This window comes from Adiantum capillus-veneris, chromosome 6, assembly GCF_014529385.1.
Source record: "Adiantum capillus-veneris isolate H3 chromosome 6, ASM1452938v2, whole genome shotgun sequence".
NCBI lineage: Eukaryota > Viridiplantae > Streptophyta > Polypodiopsida > Polypodiales > Pteridaceae > Adiantum > Adiantum capillus-veneris.
In genome coordinates, this window is record NC_140936.1 from 70,180,525 (window position 1) to 70,196,652 (window position 16,128).

The 16,128-nt window shown below is 44.6% G+C and overlaps 1 pseudogene; it reads left to right on the forward strand.

The window, feature by feature from the left end:
- Window positions 1-2,662: 2,662 nt before the first annotated feature.
- On the forward strand, window positions 2,663-4,766 carry LOC147455667 (uncharacterized; annotated as a pseudogene).
- Window positions 4,767-16,128: the final 11,362 nt, after the last annotated feature.

A 16,128-nucleotide genomic window follows, 5' to 3' on the forward strand; every position in this document is an offset into this window, starting at 1 on the left:
AGTGGATCGGCTCACCTACTTCAATATCACTAATGAACTCCAGAACTGGTATGAGCGAGCCACTGTGGAATGGAAAACCTGACAATCACTGATCGATGACGCTCTCAAATTGGATGGTGCCATGGAGTTGCAAGGAGAAATGCAAAGGGTCAAACTTTGTATGGGATAGTGGAAGATCCATCTTTGTGGTTTAACAAAGATCACAAATCAGTTGCTTCAACTGACTGTGGAGTCTTCCAAGATCCCCAAAAAGGATATCACTACTAAACCAAGACTGGGACCACAATATAGAGAAATGGTTGAGATTCTCTTTGAAGCTAGAATCGAGACAAATCAATCTCTTCTACAGGGATGGATCCACATAGCCTTACATTGTCATAAATTGGCCAAAACCCGTTGGTGCATCAAAATTATGTCGGTCTAATAGAATGGTTCTTGCATCGGTATGGGGTCATGCAGAAGCAGGTCGAGGTGGTGAAGTCAATACCAGATGCCGGTAGCGGCAAGCTTGATCATGATGTGTATGCCAAACATGGCAATTAGCGGGTCAAAGATTGGGTTTTAATCTCTAATGATTGGTATGTTCGCAGATGCATAAAACATGCTATCCGGTTACTATATGGTCCAATTATTTGGCCACGGGGTTCTTTTGGGAGGACTGTTTCAAAGATTAAAGATTGAACGAGGCTCTTTGTCGTGATTACGACAAGTTCGAGACGATCAACAGTTAGAGTAACCGCCACTATCGGCAAGTGACAAAGCAATTTAAGTGCAACTCCAAAGGGGTGGCCAGGGCTAGTTGAAGCCGAGAGTATTCGGACTTGGCTACTACGGCCTTGAATTATACCCGTTTGGTGGTGCTTTGGCTTGCGGTCGTCCTTGGGTGGGAACAGCGTGTTGTAAGTGGAAAAATTGAGTTCCAAAATAATGCCATGCTTTTAAAAAAACAAGACAGAACGACCTGCTGCATTTAGGATGGCGCCACCAAGTGGCAGGTGAGAGCAGGGAATTGATGCAGGGGCAACCATACAGGTCGAGGCCACCAAGTGGCGCATGGATTGAAGACTCCAACTCGCGTCCTATGTACAGATGGAAGTCGTGCAAGGGAGAAGACGTCGACAGCTTGTGAGCAGCAGAAGGAAAGTTGTGCCAAAGGAGGAAAGTGGTGCCAGGTGGGGGAGTTGCCAAAGGCGTGAGCAAAAGGCAGGAGATCCAGCCATGCAAGGGGGGCCAAAAGCTTGAGGACAGAGAACGGGTGAGTTGGGGACAGCTGTGTGGAAGGGGAATTTGATTACTCTTGCAGTATATTTCAGGAAAATTCGTCATCAGAGGAGAGGTTGGCCTTGCCACAGTGGTAGGATTTGAGTGGTGGTTCTTGTATTATGAAAGGGGGAATTGAGTTAGGCTGGAGGGACAAAAAACAAGGAGGGCACGGGCTGAGAAAAGGAGCCTGAGTGAAGCCAACCTGGGGGCAGCTAGTAGGCAGCACTACAGTAAAGAGGAGAAGCCAGGCAGCTAGGGGCCGCCAGAAGCCATCAACGAGGGAAGGACTGCTGTGCACAGGTCCGCCATCAGTAGGAGGAGGTTTAGGACCTCCATCTCGCTGGGAGTAGCGCTACAGAAAGCAACAAGGTCTCCACATTCATTTCGGCCAGAGCTTTTATCCAAGACTCAATCCGGTGCATTGAAGTTGGATACATGGCAAAAATATAAGAATTATCATCGTCAGCTAAGCAAGGCTTCCTGAGCAGCAAAGAGGAGAATTGAAGCCATCAAGGTTGTGCTGTAAGAGGAAAAATCAACATCATTAAAGGAAATTCTTGCCGATCGAGAATTGCATCAGGCTTCTCGTTCTCAAGTTTGCTTTGTTATTTGAAGGATCGATGGCACCATCCTAGTTTTGTATATGCTCCTTTGACAGCTATCATAGTTCCAATTTCAAGCTCCACACTCTATTTGCCTTATCCACCTTGTCTAGGCATCTTTCTTTTCATGCTAAGTTTCAATTCGTGTGAGTTCTCCGAATTGTGTGTGTAAGTAGAGAGGAAGAGAGAGAAGGGTGGATACTGTGTGTGCAAAAGGGAGCGAGAGAGGATCTTAGTGGTTGCACTATGTTATCTGGCTTGAAGTATATGCTATGTGTTGGGCTATTAATGAGTTCGTGCTACTAAGGTGCATTGGATTGAGCGGGTGTAATCAGAAATTGTTTAAATTACGAGCTTACTAGTAAAGCCATATAGAAAATACAGTGTGTGTGAGTCTATCCGAGTGGCTTGGGGTGCTGGATATCTGTTGGGCTATAGAGAGGCATCTAGTTTGTGTACTGTGTGTGTTCCCATTTTCCCCATCCCATCAGTGGTGCCCCCACTGAGGACTCGCTGATCGCTTTGAAGAAGACAATGTAAAGATCAACCGAAGGATAACATGGCTTCTCGAAGCTATGGCCCTTTTTTCACAGGTGAGGAGGATCCAGCCGATTGGATTGCAGACTTTGAATTATACATGCTATCATTGCGGATGCCTAATGAAGACAACAATGGAGACTATACCATTGGTGTTACAAGGCAAGGTGAAAGCATGGTTTGACACATTGCAAGGCGAGCCGCGACATGCATGGCTGGCTCTACGAACCAGTTTCTTACAACATTTTCGAAAGGAAGTATCACCTATGGATATGGACCTGAAGCTAAAAGCTCTCAGGCAAGATGTAAGTGAAGAATTTACTGTTTTTCTTAATCGGTTTGAAGAATGTTGGGCAGAATTAGTCACATCAATGCAATTGGCCAACGCGACTATTTCAAGATGGACAAATTTATGTCATGCCTACATTCCAAGGTACGAGAAAAGGTAGATTTTGAAAGCCTCGAGAACTACAACGATGTTGTAGCAATTGCTCGAGCAAAGAGCAGGAAGATCAAGAAGAAGATCGAACAAGGTATGATGGGATACGAGCAGCCACCAAGCCCTCAAGGCGAGGTTCGTGCAGAGGATCAAGCAAATTGTGGAGTGGCAGCTATTCCTCAACACTGGGTACGTATTGTTCAAGATTTATTGGAACAAATGCAAGAGCTTTGTTTGAGTGTGATGGATAGAGGACAACAAAGAGCGGGTAGAGGAAGAGCTAAGCTGTTGCCTGGCCGTTTCTATAATTGCGGTGAAGAAGGACACTACGCACCGGATTGACCGCATCCACCAAGGGAAAGAGGAGGTATGTACCCACTATTCGGACGAGGGAGAGGACAAGGGAAATTCAACGGGCAAAGAGATCAGCAGTCTGACAATCCTGTGCCTCCCGCTCCTCAAGGTAATGAAGAAGTTCATCGTGTTAATATAATTGGAGTAGATGAGCAGGTAGTGGATGTTTTGGCAGGAAGAGAGACAGAGACAGAATGGGAGACTAGAGCTTGCAAAGGCAAAGGGAAGGTTGACGAAGGTAGAGAGCCGCCAGAAACGAGCAAAAGAAGAAGAAGGCATAAAATCAAGCAATCGGACTACCAACTTGGAAGGATCATCCCTAATATGACTTGGTGAGTGATGTCAAGAACCAAAAGGCTAATATTACTTTCGATTAGCTGCTTGCCTTAAATCCTAAATTGCGACGTCAGTGGTCTACTAGTGCTAGCACTAGGCTTCCACGGGACAAAACAAGAGTACATATTGTGGGGAATCTAGCATTGAGAGTTGGGAGTCCAGTGGATGTGCTTCCACTTGTTGATGCTCTTATTGAAAAGAAGATGCAGGTACAAGCATACATCGATGGAGGGGCCCAAGTATGTGTCATGACCGAATCCGCCATGAAGGATGCAGGAGTTAAAGCAGTGGTAAGATCTAATGTGCAAATGAGGATGGCCAACCATACCAAGGCCAGGTGTTTGGGCATAGAACATGATGTGAAGATAAAGGTTATGGGTGTTGAATGCCTTATTTATTTTTTTGTTATGAAAGTTGGCGACAATGCTTACCCTATCATATTGGGTAGACCATGGCTTCTTGCAATGGGGGCCAAGCAGGATTGGGAAAAAGGGGTATTCACTTTATTTGATAAAGAGAATGATAGACAGGTGATGCTTGATCTATGGACGAGGGAGAGTTTCTCTCATCCCATGGCAAAGAATGAGGGAGATGATTCTACAACAAGCTACGAATACGAAACGGAGTCAACCTATGATGAAGGCTACACAGATACAGAAGAGGGAAAGAGTGATGACGATCTCCTCCATGTTGATGCTGATCTCTTTGGGGTTACTATCGATAACTCTATTCCAAAAGAAGGTTTGCAAGCTCAAGTTTCCCCTCTTGATGCCCAAGAGGTAAGAGGTATGCTAGGAGAAGACTTAACAAAGCAAGAGAAGGAAAGTTATGTGCAACTCTGTGCATCCTATCCTAATTTTTTTGCCACTGAGTATAAAGATTTGCGAGGTGCCAAGGAAGTCAAACACAGGATAATATTCAAGGAGGGGCATAAACCAAAGGCACAAAAGCTAAGGAGGTTAGGGGAAATTCAGCAGGAGGCTCTCTGGCAAGAAATCAACAAGCTATTGGATGTAGATATTATCTATCCTGTGCAAGAATCTGAGTGGGTCTCCCCGGTTGTCATAACAGCTAAGAAGAATGGCAAATGGCGAGTGTGTGTTGATTATAAGCCTTTAAATGCTGCAACCAAGCAAAACTATTATCCTTTATCCTTTCAGGATAAAATTTTAAATCAAGTTGCAGGTCACGAAAGATACTCTAGTATGGATGGATTCTCTGGGTACTCCATATAGGCATTGCACTTGAAGACCAGTTGAAAACCACTTTCATTTCGCCATGGGGCTGTTTTGCCTACCGTAGAATGCCCTTCGGCTTGGTGAATGCTTATGCACCTTTTCAAGATTGGATGAATAAAGTGTTTGGTCCCTACCTTGGTAAGTTTATCAGAGTTTTCATGGATGACATAGGGTGTTACAGCTCTAGGAATGATCATTTGTCAAAGTTAAAGATGTGTTTTCATCAACTGGATGAGACGGGTGGTCAATTGAATCCCAAAAAATTCAAGTTAGCTCAACCTCGAGCTCATCTGCTAGGGTATGTGGTCTCACAGAATGGTATCGAAGCATATCCGGACAAGGTAAAGGCTCTTGTGTTGATGGATCCTCCCAAAAGTGCTACAGGTTTGGCATCATTTGTGCATAAGTTGAAGTACCTCTCTCGTTTCTTTTGGATGCTTTCACAGTATGTATACCCTCTTCAAAAAATGAGTCAATAGGTTCATGGCTTTCGGTGGAATGAAGACACACAGGCAACTTTTGACAAGGTTAAAGAAATCTTATGTCAATTGTCTACTGTTTGTCCTCCCAATCATGAGGATGATTTTTATGTGGCTATGACAGTGGGTACAATTGCAATTGGTGCAGTGGCGGTGCTACAAATCCGTCTACTTTCAGAGTCGGGTCATCAATCTAGGAGAGATGACTTCCACAGAGGCTGAGCAGTGGGTGATGACACTAGTGTTTGCTTGGAGGAAGTTCAAAGTGCATTTCATTATTCGCAGGTTTTATGTGCCTTACCTCTAACAATTTATTACCTGAAGTGGTGCTTCACCTATGACCAGGGAGGCGCATTATGAAGTGGGTGCTAGAGTTACAGGAGTTTGGTTTTGAGTTTAAAATTGATCACACTTGCAAGTCACATCTCGCAGACGTGCTAGTAAATAAGGGTGTAGATTTGCCAGTGTATCCCAGGGTGGTTTGAGAAGAGGCAAACGATAAACAGGATCTAAAAGCAGCCTCTGTCATGTGGTTCGATGGCGCTTACAGGAGAGTTGTTCAAAAAGCCGGAGGTGGAGTCGATATACAGGATCCACAAGGTAACACTATTTTTTCAAAAGCTTATGATTTGGAGGATGTACATACAAACAACGAGGCAGAGTACTTGGCTCTCCACTTGGGCCTCAAGCAGTGTATCGAATTTGGGATATCCAGGCTTGTAGTGAAGGGAGACGCTCTCTTGGCTATCAAACAACTCTTAGGGCAGTGGCAGGTGAAGAGAGACTCTCTCAAGCATTGGTTTTTTCTATTAAAAAGTTAATTGAAGTTTTTTCAAGTGGTGCAATTCAAGCATGTTCGGAGGGAGCAAATTCAAGAAGCTGACCAGTTAGCCAGTAGCCGAGTACAGATACATGTAGCAGCGTTATATGTGACGCCGGCCAGCTATGCAAGTAGGGAAAGACTGAAAGATGATGATTTCTTGAGCACAGGTCAAGGTCCCGCAGGCATGTCCAAGCTACAAAGGAAAAGGGTTTCTCAAAAGGCTAGCAGGTTCACTTTGGTAGGCGAAGACCTTATGGTATACGGCCATGATGGAGTATTGAGGAGAGTTCTCTACAAGGAGGAGATCGGCATGGTTTTGACACAATGTCATGAAGAAAGCGGGCATCAAGGTAAAGATCGAGTACTCTTTCGCATTCTCAGAGCAGGTATTTGGTGGCCATCTCTTGTACGAGATGTTCATTATTGGTGTAAGACGTGTTACGAATGTCAAGTTATGGGTGAGCGGCGTTTAGTAGTGGAGTCACAAGGGGCTATCTTGGCCCAAAATGCATTCGAAAAGTGGGAATTGGATGTTATCGGCCCGCTTCCCAAGTCTACAAGTGAAAAAAAGTACATCTTGGTAGCTATCGACTACCTCACTAGATGGGTAGAAGCCAAAGCGGTCAAGGAGGTAAATGCTCTTTCAGTTGCTCAGTTTGTATTTGATTTTGTCTGTGGTCGGTTTGGAGTGCCATGGGTTTTGATATCAGATAGAGGACAGGGATTCCGCAGCAAGTTAGTACGTGCTTTGGTTGAGAAGATGGGAATTCAACACAGATTCTCATCTCCCTATCACCCACAGTGTAACGGTTTGGTTGAAAGTGCAAATGGTCAGATCATTAAAATGCTCACCAAGTATATTTATAAACAGGTGGAAGATTGGGAGGGGAATCTTGATAAATGCTTATGGGCCTACCAAACTTCTTATAAAGTGGCCACCAATTCCACTCCCTACAAATTGGTGTTTGGCAAAGAAGCAGTCTTACCTGTACACATCCAATTAGGTGCATTAAAAGGTGTATGGCAAGTTAATGTGAATCAAAGAGATGTTTTGCAGGATAGGATCACACAATTGGAGACTTTGAAGATGGATCGAGAGGCTGCAGCAGATTTCTATGTGCAACATAGAGAGAAACGTGTGGCAAAGCTCAATCAAAGATTGCCAAAAAAAGAGCTACAAGAAGGTGATTTGGTTATGAAGTACGAGAGCTACCTTGATTTCACGTTCCACAAAAAGTTCAAGAAGAAGTGGATTGGGCCCTACAAAATTTCCAAAGCTTTCCTTAATGGTACTTATCAGTTAGAGCGGTCCAATGGTAAGCTCCTTCGACACAGGGTAAATGGAGTTTGTCTCAAGCTCTATTTCGACAGAGCTCTCACGCCAAATATTCGTCAGGTTCTTATTGAAGGGGTTGGGCATCCCACTTAAGGGTGCAGTCCAAGATAGCAAAAAGACATGAATAAAACTTTGTACATATGACCTTATTTCATCTTTGCATAATGTGAGCATGTTTACAGTTTTGACTAATAAGAGCATCTTTGCATAATGTGAGCATCTTTGCATAATGTGAGCATGTTTACAGTTTTGACTAATAAGAGCTTTCATTGGTTGAACATAAATGTTCAACCAGTGGGTTGGGCAATGGTGGTGCAACAAAATTATGTCGGTCTAATAGAATGGTTCTTGCATTGGTATGGGGTCATGCAGAAGCAGATCGAGGTGGTGAAGTCGATACCAGATGCCGATAGCGGCAAGCTTGATCATGATGTGTATTCCAAACATGGTAATTAGCGGGTCAAAGATTGGGTTTTAATCTCCAATGATTGGTATGTTCGCAGATGCATAAAACATGCTACCCGGTTACTATATGGTCCAATTATTTGGCCACGGGGTTCTTTTGGGAGGACTGTTTCAAAGATTAAAGATTGAACGAGGCTCTTTGTCGTGATTACGACAAGTTCGGGAGGATCAACAATTAGAGTGACCGCCACTATCGGCAAGTGACAAAGCAATTGAAGTGCGACTCCAAAGGGGCAGCCATGGCTACTTGAAGCCGGGAGTATTCGGACTTGGCTACTACGGCCTTGAATTATACCCATTTGGCGGTGCTTTGGCTCGTGGTCGTCCTTGGGTGGGAACAGCGTGTTGTAAGGGGAAAAATTGAGTTCTAAAATAATGCCATGCTTTTAAAAAAACATAACAGAACAAGCTGCTGTATTTAGGATGGTGCCACCAAGTGGCACGCGAGAGCAGGGAATTGATGCAGGGGCAACCATACAGGTCGAGGCCACCAAGTGGCGCATGGATTGAAGACTCCAACTCGCGTCCTATGTACAGATGGAAGTCGTGCATGTCGACAGCTTGTGAGCAGCAGAAGGAAAGTTGTGTGCTAGGTGGGGGAGTTGCCAAAGGCGTGAGCAAAAGGAAGGAGATCCAGCCATGCAAGGGGGGCCAAAAGCTTGAGGACAGAGAACGGGTGAGTTGGGGACAGCTGTGTGGAAGGGGAATTGGATTACTCTTGCAGTATATTTCAGGAAAACTCGTCATTGGAGGAGAGGTTGGCCTTGCCACAGTGGTAGGATTTGCGTGGTGGTTCTTGTATTATGAAAGGGGGGATTGATCAGTTAGGCTGGAGGGGCTGAACAAAAGACAAAAAACAAGGAGGGCACGGGCTGAGAAAAGGAGCCTGAGTGAAGCCAACGGGGGGGGGGGGGGCAGCTAGTAGGCAACGCTACAGTAAAGAGGAGAAGCCAGGGCAGCTAGGGGCCGCCAGAAGCCATCAACGAGGGAAGGCCTACTGTGCACAGGGCCGCCATCAGTAGGAGGAGGTCTAGGACCTCCATCTCGCTGGGAGTAGCGCTACAGAAAGCAACGAGGTCTCCACATTCATTTCGGCCAGAGCTTTTATCCAAGACTCAACCCGGCGCATTGAAGTTGGATACACGGCAAAAATATAAGAATTATCATCGTCAGCTAAGCAAGGCTTCCTGAGCAGCAAAGAGGAGAATTGAAGCCATCAAGGTTATGCTGCAAGAGGAAAAATCAACATCGTTAAAGGCAATTCTTGCCGATCGAGAATCGCATCGACTTCTCATTCTCAAGTTTGCTTTGTTATTTGAAGGATTGATGGCACCATCGTAGTGTTGTATATGCTCCTTTGACAGCTATCATAGTTCCAATTTCAAGCTTCACACTCTATTTGCCTTATCCACCTTGTTTGGGCATTTTTCTTTTCGTGCTAAGTTTCAATCGTGCGAGTCATTAGGGAAAATATGGACTCTCCTTGGGCCTTTTTGATTAGTGAAGGCTTAAGGGAGAACCAATGAGAAGGCTCTTGGGATATCACTTAGAGGGGGAGGAATGGTAGAGGTACAGCTTAATTGTCTCCCTCTTCAATGCTTGGTTCTTAGAGAGAGGTGGGAGGTAGGCTAGGGGCGGGGGGGGGGGGGGATAAATAGGAGGAGAGAGGTGTCATAAAAGAGGGAGGGACCCCCAAAAAAAAGACACGCATGCTTAAAAACCCAAAAAATTGAAATTTTTTCAAAAGTTCCAAAGTTGACCCATTCGCCTCCAAAACTGCCCCAAAACATAAACTAACTTAAAAAAGTCAATTTTTCCTCCCAAAATCCATTTTTCTCTCTCCCTCATTACTTTTCTCTCCTACACTCTCCCTCTTCTCCCTCCTCCCATTCTCTCTCTACAGTCAAGGTAGCCATAGCCAAAAGCTTTCCACCACTCTCTTCCTCTCTGTCCATAGCTCCCCCTTCTCTCACACCTCCATCAACCCTCTACAGTCCCACACTCCATAGCCCATAGCTCCACTATCCTCTCTACCTCTCTACCTCTCACTCCTCTCTTTCTCTATCTCCACTGTCAAAGCCACCATAGGCAGCTCACCTCACCCTCCTCTCAGCTCCTCATTCTCTCTCCACAGTACTCAACTCTTTCAAATCCCTTCCTAAGCCCAACTTCCCAAGCATGTCCACGCATAGACAGCCCAAACCAGAGATAGAGGAGATTGTGTTGCACAACACAAAAGACTCAGAGGGGGTATGGATCCCACAAGTGTTCAAGAAGGGTGCATGGATCTACATGCAACCGTCACGTGCTGAACCTCATCGCGTACGGTGTCGAGGCGTATTGGAACGTCATTGGAAGGGCCGGCTATTAACATTCAAAGAAACAAAGTCCGGAATGGTGGCCATCGTGCAACACGTCTACAGTGCAGCTGAGCTCCACCTCAAGAGAGCTTCTACTCAATTTGCACCTCATTGTAAGTTTTCATGGTTTAGCTATCCCATGCATATGTTATGTTTACGTTTATGCGATCATTATGTTTAACTAAGGACATTTGTAAAGATGTTTTTCCATCCAGCTTAGTTGAGGAGCAGCTGCTTGAGTGCCTCTCAGGCACGTTCATGGTTGTGCATGCTCACATTGGGGAGCTTATGTTTCCTAATGTTTCATCGAAAAAACTTACCGAGCAGCGAATATTCATGTACTCCCACAAGTACGTGGTGCCGAAGTCAAGCCAAAGCTATGGTAGGTTAGAAGCCGTGGAGACACCCTCATTGCAGAGTGCAGAATGGCCAACTCCAGACCATTGGGCTTTTCTTTCTTTCAAGAGCAAGGTGCTGCAAGATTTCCAAGGGTCCCTAAAGTTTGGTAAGGCAACCAGATCGGTGGGTCTCAGTTGGCATTGTCCCATTCATTTGTTTGTGCATGCATTCCGCTCTCTACCGATTGTAGAAACACCAACAATGTTTGTTTGCAAAGAAGTTGACATAGATGCAATGGACACCATTATAGGTGTCAATTGGGGCTATGTTGACGGTTTGCATGATGGTGACCGTTATAAGTGTAATGTGTCCCCCACACAGCTTTGCCTTCGGTATTTGAAAGCAAGGTGCACCTTGTATGCACGGTTTAGCTATGAGAGGTGGATGCACAAACGTGGCAAATGGATACCCTTGCAGCTGACAGCCGAAGAGATTCAATCCTTTGAAATTCGTGTCCGCATGCCCAATAACGAGGTGGAGGTGGTTGCAGTGAATCCGCATTGGACTCTTGCCAATCTTCGGGAATACTTTGTCATAATGGGATTCGAGGATGTCGGTAATGCAGGTTTCAAACTAGAACAACGCAAGGTCTGCTTTGTGCTTCCTTAGCTACCTTTTCTTATTTTCTGTGGGTTTTTGTATTTTGATTGCCCATTTTTGGTTGTATAGATTGGAAGGCGGATGGAGGCCACTATGCTTGTTTACAAAGATTGTGCTACAGAGGAAATCATCTTGTCTAAGTGAATTGGCTTATAACTTTAATCGTTTATATATTGGATATTTTATTAAAGATTTTGAAAAGTTTTAAGGTGTTGTACTTGATTTTGTACTTGAGTTTTAAGGTGGTGTAAATTTATTTTTTAAATCCATATTTTTTATTTTTTTTGAGATAGAATATGTCTATATAAGGAGGACCACCTCCTCATTTCACCATTTTCATCCCAGCATTGCAGAGAGACCTAGCATACCCAATCACGCAAAGAGAAGACATGGCTGCTACTAGTGCTTTAGATGCATTCCTTACTGAGGTTGGGCATGCAAATCGCCCTGAGCTTCAAGCATTTTTCACAACCCAACCCGATTTGGAAACCACCTTGACCCTCCACTCTCAATCTCTTGAGCACATTACTTCATACATTTCCACGTGCATGGGGAGATTCATTGTTGAGTTACCAAACCGACCAGAGCAATGGGTCCCTAAAGGCCTTCTCCACCACATCTACCAAGGGGACAAGCCATTTCATCAGCGGCTTGCACGCTTTGCCACCATAGCACAACCCGTCAGACAATATGTGCGGCTTGAAGCTGATGATGTGTGAGCAATGCGTAAGGGAAGGATCGGAAACACTTTTTTCTCTGTTCAGGCCATAATGATCTTCCTCCTTCACGAGTGCCCAGCAGGACCTAACGTAGTGCTACCTCACTTGCAGATCGGCGGGGTATTGGCTGATGTGAAGGACCCCAAGCCCGCGGCCATTGACTCATCCACAGAGGAGAGGACGCTTGCCTTGACCTACCCTGTAGCACTACAAGAGGCTCTTCATATTAGCGACGCTCACACAGCGACGCTCAAAATTTTTTTTCCCGGCGTCGCTATGAGCGTCGCTATAAGCGTCGCTATGAGCGTCGCAAATTTACAAAGAAATTTGCGACGCTCATAGCGACGCTTATAGCGACGCTCATAGCGACGCCGGCTGGGGTAAAAAAATAACCGAGCGCGCCCAAAAACTCAGATCTCAGATCTGAGTTTTTCGGCGCCCTCAAGCAAGGAGCAGGTAACGCTCTCCCTCACTCTCTCTCTCTCTCTCTCTCTCTCTCTCTCTTTTTCTTCTCCACACACACACACACACACACACACACACACACACGAGGAGAGGAAGGAGAGCCAGGTATGCTCCTTCCCTCTCCTCATTCTCATGTTCCCTTCCCCTCTTTCTCTCTCCCTCTCTCACACACACACATACACACACACACATAGTGTTTTTGAGAGAGAGAGAGAGAGAGAGAGAGAGAGAGAGAGTACAAACAAAAACAAAAACGCACACTCACATACATAAACAAAGAATGCACACACACATTGAGAGAGAAAAAGAGAGAGAGAGCATGCATAAACAAAAAACGCACGCATTGAGAGAGGAAAAGAGAGAGAGAGCATGCATAAACAAAAAACGCACGCATTGAGAGAGGAAAAGAGAGAGAGAACATGCATAAACAAAAAACGCACACATTGAGAGAAGAAAAGAGAGAGAAAACATGCATACGATCCAAAAAAACTCACACACATTGAGAGAGAAAGAGAGAGAAACTAATTTAACATCGTAGGAAACTAATTAAAATTAAAAGACCTAAAGATCTAGCCGACGAGGAGTTGAACTGAAGACCTATTATTCAAGAGGGAAATGGCATAATCAATCTATCATACTTGGCATGGGTGATAGAAAGGTTATACCATTTATCTCTTTTTATTGGCACATACATCCACACACGCGCACACACACAAGAAGAAGAGAGTTATAACGTCGTAGGAAACTATCTTAAAAGACGTTAAAGATTAGGTTATATGTAGACTTACATTAAATTAGATTTAGGTTTATTTTTAACTAGATTTACGTTTATTTAAGCTAGATTTAGATTTACGTTATATGAGATTAGATTTAGGTCTCCATAGACTGCGATGCCTGCATGAAGCGGGTGAAGAAAGCCCTCAATGGAATATAGGGTATTGCTGCCTTCACTCATGGTGGGCTCCGTCGATCCAAAAGTACTGGTGAAATGTCTTCAGAAGATAGGGAAGAAGGTGGATCTTCAGGGCGGCAAGAGTCACTACATCCCCGACACAATGACCATCTAGACAACCTCTAGTCATTAGACTTACGTTAAATTAGATTTAGCTTTATTTTTAGTTAGATTTACGTTTATTTAGATTTACGCTTATTTACGTTAGATCGAGTTCACGCAAGAATTACTTACGGTTTAGGGTTTAGAGTTAGACGAACAGTGAAAAGATCTACTGTGAAAAGATGTTAAGATGAAGTGAAGTGCTACAGCTAGAGAAGAGGCAAAGGGATTTTGTCCACTACATGCAGTATCATGTAGACGTGGGTGTGTAGATTTCTTGTACCCACAAATATAGGTATTGACCAATAAAGACGAGATTATAACCCGGTGGTTCTGATCTCCGTGCACCTCTAGACCGAGGTGTGCGGGGATTGGACATGACTAGAGAATGTGAGGTAAAGAGAGAGAGAGAGAGAGAGGGAGAGAGAGAGAGAGAGAGAGAGAGAGAGAGAGAGAGAGATAAGACGAAGAATGCCAATAGAATATTAAATTTGTTGTCCAGGTTATAAGTTTTTTATCCTCATTATGAGTAGCGACGAGGATGTGGGACCGTCCAACCGAAACACCTATCTCTCAACGAGGGTCTTATGTCCTTGTAATCAATGCAAGCATGCTGTGCGACGGACAAGACGTGTTTCTTTGCAGCACGTTCACGAATTTGGCGAGTTCGATCCATCTATTATAGATCGAGTTGTTGCCAATTATAACTCGTCGGACTCTGACGCTGGCCAACAAGCAGCAATCTTGCAACCCAATAGACGTGTTCGCAGGCGCTTTGGTCAAGCAGCATATGTGAGGCCATAAGATGTAGCCTCTGACAGCTCGGGGGATGATCATGCAGAGCACATTCCCAACGAGGCAATGTTTGAGGCCGAGATTGATGAAATGATCGAGACGATCATAGATTCAGAAAGGCTTATCTATGATGATATGAAAAGTGAAGCCGATACGTCATTGTATAATGGAGCACGTATGTCTAGATTGAAAGCACTCCTGGTTCTTCTCAACATGCAGGCAAAGTTTGGATGGAGTGACACTAGCGTCATAACGCTTTTCAGGTGATCTATTACAGTTAGTTTACTTTAATAGAACTCTAAATGTATAATGATCTGATAGATTTTTACACGACTGTATCATATTTTTATGTTGTGTAGATTGCTGAAAGAGCACATACTACCAGCTGACAATGTGATGCCAGATTCCCGAGATGAAGCAAGAAAGATTTTACGAAACTTGGGAATGGATTACAATTCTATCCACGCTTGTCCTAATGACTGCATTCTTTTCAGAGGGGAATACACAGACATGGAGAAGTGTCCGAAATGTGATTCCGAAAGATATCGAGTAGATCTCCACGGGACAAAAATTCCACAAAAGGTTTTGCGACATTTTCCTTTGCTTCCTCGCATCAAGCATTTCTTCGAATGTAAGTCCATGGCCGCCCTAGCATCATGGCATGAGGAGAATAAATCTTCGGATGGTGTGCTACGAATTCCTGCAGATTGCGCAGCCTGGAAACATATAGATGGAACATGGTCGGATTTTGCCAGGGAAGCTCGAAATTTGCGCTTAGGCCTGGCTATGGATGGCGTAAATCCATTTGGTCAAAGATCAACATCTTACAGTGTATGGCCCGTTGTCATCGTCAACTACAACATTCCCCCGTGGTTGACTACGAAGAAGGGGCACCTATGGCTAAGCTTGATTGTGCCAGGGCGATATAAAGTGGGGAATATGGATGTGTATCTTCGTCCACTATTGGAAGAGCTACAACAATTGTGGATTGGCATAGAGGTGGTGGATATGAGCCGACACACAGGACGACGGAATGCTTTGATCAGAGGCATTCTAATGTGGACCATGCATGACTATCCCGGGCTAACAGAATGCTCAGGTGATCTATTGACACTCCTCACTCAGACACTGTAAATATTGTTTTTTCCCATAGTTGATCTATTATCATGTGTATACATGCAGGGCTTCAAACAAGCGGATATAGAGCATGTGTCACATGTGGACCTAGACTGAATGCACGTAGGGCACCCTCACTGAAGAAGCAAATCTACGAAGGTCATCAAGCGTATCTTCCAGAGAATCATGTGTTACGCGACGGCTTTTTGGGAAGAGAGCCACCAAGGATGTCTGCACAAGCATGGTTAGAGCAGAAGGAGATGTGCGATGACGGATTGCCTCCAGGGATGAAGAGACTATCTCTATGGTACGAGTTACCATACTGGCCCCGACTCATGATCAATCACTTGCTCGATCCAATGCACATATTCAAGAATGTGGGTAATCTACTATGGGACCATTTGACCGGCAAGAAAGATACTTTGGGAGCCAGAGTTGACCTTAGAAATGTGGATCGTATGGAGCAATATTGGCCGCAAACAGCGTCTGATGGATCGATAAAACTCCCTAAAGCACCATGGATTTTCACAGGAGCCCAAGAACGCAAAGTAAAAGAGGCCATTCGATCTTTGCGGACCCCCACTGGCGTAATGCACTCGCTCCGAACGTGTTTCACTAAAGAAGGAAAGCTTACCGGTTTGAAGTCACACGATTGGCATAAAATGTGTCAGGTACGTTCATAGTGGACTTTAATATCATTGCATAAAATGTGGACTTTAATATCATTGCTGCACATACTTTACAGTTT